Raw genomic sequence first — 3,367 nt, 5'->3', positions numbered from 1 at the left:
AAAAAAAATCGAAGCTCAAATAATTAAAAAATTATAGGTCTGACCTTTAATAAGATAAGAATTACGTAATTATCTGACATTCGAATGCTTAAAAAAAAACGGGGTGCTTTTTAAAAAAATAACCATATTTTGGTCCGATTTGGCTGACAGCCACGACCTTGAAAACAGAATTTCGTTCAAAATTGTTAATCCTGGAAAATAATAATTTATTTTTCATATCCACCTATTTAGTTCGCTATAAGCACAAATTGTTCAAACCAGCCGCAGAAGAAAGTATTAAAAATTAATTACAAAAACTAAAATCGAAAAACGCTGATGAAGTTACAGATTCCCCAAATTCTGAAACAGCCAAAGGAATGAGAATGAAGAATTCTATTTAAAAAGCTTTAGAAAATCCAGACATCCGGTTTGGCTTATACGCCCTGTTTAAACAACGATCTCGCCATTATGCTAGATTCTAATTGTTTCTTAAAAACACTTGACATCCGCATTCGCATTCGCATCCGCGGATGTGAGCTGTTAGATATTCGCATCCGCATTCGCATCCGCGGATGTCTAAAATTCCACATTCGCAACATCCCTGGTTTGGAGCCTGATTATGACTAGTTGGTGACCAGTTCGGGAGCACGTTTACATTAACGCGCTTTCTTGTTTATCCAGATTTCAGTAGAAATTTTGCAATCGATTTTAAGGCGACTATCCGATAAACTATAGACTTGAAAATTTAAATATATGTAGCTCAGAATCCGGCTGCCATTCAATATTTCAGGTTTCAAAGAGTTTTTTTTAAGATATAGACGATTTAAATTTCGCACTTACTTTGTCGTATGATATTGGCAATGATATTTAGGCGAAAAATAAGAATATTATAAATTTTTAGAAAATGGTCGTGGCCCGGCCCTTTATGATTACATGTGTATATCTCGGTAACCGCTTCATGAATTTCTCCTAACCTTTGCACAATGGTTGTTCCTGTTAAAGACGTTGAAAACACAACAAACTCTTAACAAGAAATAAGATTATTATGGAGTTTTGGAAAATGGACATATCACCGCCCACCTATAACTGTATAACTTTATCTCATTAAGTCTAGCTGAGCATACTATGTTTTAAATAGGGATAAAAACACCCCTGCTTACCATGTAAAGGTAGTTTTCGGATAACTTTTCATATGCGTTTTGGAGAAGTATACATTGTCAATATGGTGTAGTTCGGCGTTATGGAACATTATACTTTGTACGAACATATGCAAATCTATGTGAGCAGCCTATGTTGATAGTCTTTTATGCAATTTTTGTAATTAAGATATTTATTGCAGTCCTGATGATGACTTCAACTGAAGTCGAAATATAGACGATTTAAAAACAACAAAAACAGATTGTTTTATTTCAACTCAGCATTGAGCTCAAAAAAATCCACATATTTTTAAAATATTTTTTTTTTTTATGACGAGGTGATTTATTTTGTGAGAGCCAACAATGAACAGAACCCGAGGTGTAACAATTTGAAGAAGTACATGATTATTTAGTCAGAATCACGAAAAAATTCAAAATTTGACAGAACATATATTCGAAGAAAAAAAGGAAAAATGTGATATGAAAAAGAATGCCTCATATATGTATATGTTATATATATTATAACATAGAATAATAGTAGTGTTAGAATTGTAACATGTGACACATAAAGTTATTAAAGAGGACCTCAGAAAAAAAAAGATTTCGAGAAAAACGACTTTGAAGTTTACCAAGTTGATTTTGATGCTTCTGGACGTTTTAATGGATTGAAAGTCGTTACTTGGGGGTTCTCGGGGTCGCCGATTACGAATCCGATGTTAGTTTCCCAAAATTCGCAATGGCGGATCCAATATGGCGGATGACTTTTTTAAAAATTGATCGGAATCGCTTGAAACTCGTTATCCGGGGGTTTTTGGTGTCGCTGATTACGAATTCGATGTTCGTTTTTAAAAATTCAAAATGGCGGATCCAATATGGCAGAAAAAATTTTTAATTTGTTCGGATTCATGTGAAACTCAAAATGTCGTTGACACCGAAAACGAGGTCAGTGATTACGAATCCGATGTTCGAAAACCCCCGAGTAACGAGTTTCAAGCGAATTTAATTAATTTCAGAATAGTTTGTCAGATTTGATTTTTTTATACTTTTTTTTTGTGAAAGTACCTAACTTTGAAGTGAAATTGTGAAAAAACTAATGCAGCTAGAAAGCTGCGGTTTATTGCATTGGAAAGAGTGGCCCGTTTACTATAAGAGTTGATGAAAAAGTAAAAAGCGATTTTTTCTGAACGTAGGTCCCTTCTAACTTTACGTGTCACATATATTATTTGATTATTTGTAGGGTTGCATTTTATAATTCTTTTATGCCATTACAGGGTCTGAATTTCGTTTTATTTTAATTTGGTCGTAAATAAAATTATATCCCGGGATCCCGAGGGCTTGATCCCGGGACATCGGCACTCAAAAAAGGGCCGGGACACCCGAGATTCAGGATTCCGATCCCGGTACTATGCCTTAATTTTGACGTTTTGGAATGCACCCATACTCTACAACAATGCCGGCCAAAACGTCCACAATGTGCAGTTTTGCCTTCGTGTTTTTACACCAACGCTAACAATAGTCGTGTTTTCGTATTCTCCAGCAAAAAAAAGTCCAGTAACTTGCCAGTAACCAAATTTCGGCCAATATTTACTCCCAATGAGAGAAATATGCAAGGAAGTACGAAAACGCAAAACCAGCAAGAAGTTGCAGCTGATTAATTTGTTATTTTGCGATGCAATTTTCTAAAAAAAAGTATTTCTCATGTTATTATATATTTAAATACGTTTATTTTGTCAATTGCAACTCTAAAAGTACCACAAACAATTCTTTTGGTAATGTGAATTGTATTAAGCATCATGCCATCAGCTGATAGCAAATAGTTACTAGTAAAAATCCAGTAAAACTTGCAAGTTAAGTTGTCATTTTTGCTCTCTCAATTCTCTCTCTTTAGCTGGTTTCTTGCAAGTTTTTGCGTATGAAAACACATGGAATTTATGGTTTTACTTCTCACACGCTTGACACGCACCCTTATGTAGATGCTTTAGTGGCTGCATTTCATTATTCATTCTGAACGTTTGGAAAAACTTTTTTGTTTACTTATTCTTTAAAATGTTCCTGATGATATGTTAACGTATATTTCAAACGCATTCTGTTTATTCTCGCTGTGAAATGGGATTATACGGAATGAATTAAGAAACGCAGCCAATATTTGTGTTGCCGGCATTGCTCTATAAAAAAAAATGTTTAACCAGATAACTAGGCTAGTGGGAACACGCACACTGTTTTGGGTTTGAATAAAACAAAAAAAAACTTAC

This window comes from Rhagoletis pomonella, unplaced genomic scaffold (genome assembly GCF_013731165.1).
Source record: "Rhagoletis pomonella isolate Grant_MI unplaced genomic scaffold, Rhpom_1.0 Rhpom_scaffold_00010, whole genome shotgun sequence".
Lineage (NCBI taxonomy): Eukaryota > Metazoa > Arthropoda > Insecta > Diptera > Tephritidae > Rhagoletis > Rhagoletis pomonella.
Note: the sequence above shows the minus strand (reverse complement) of the source record.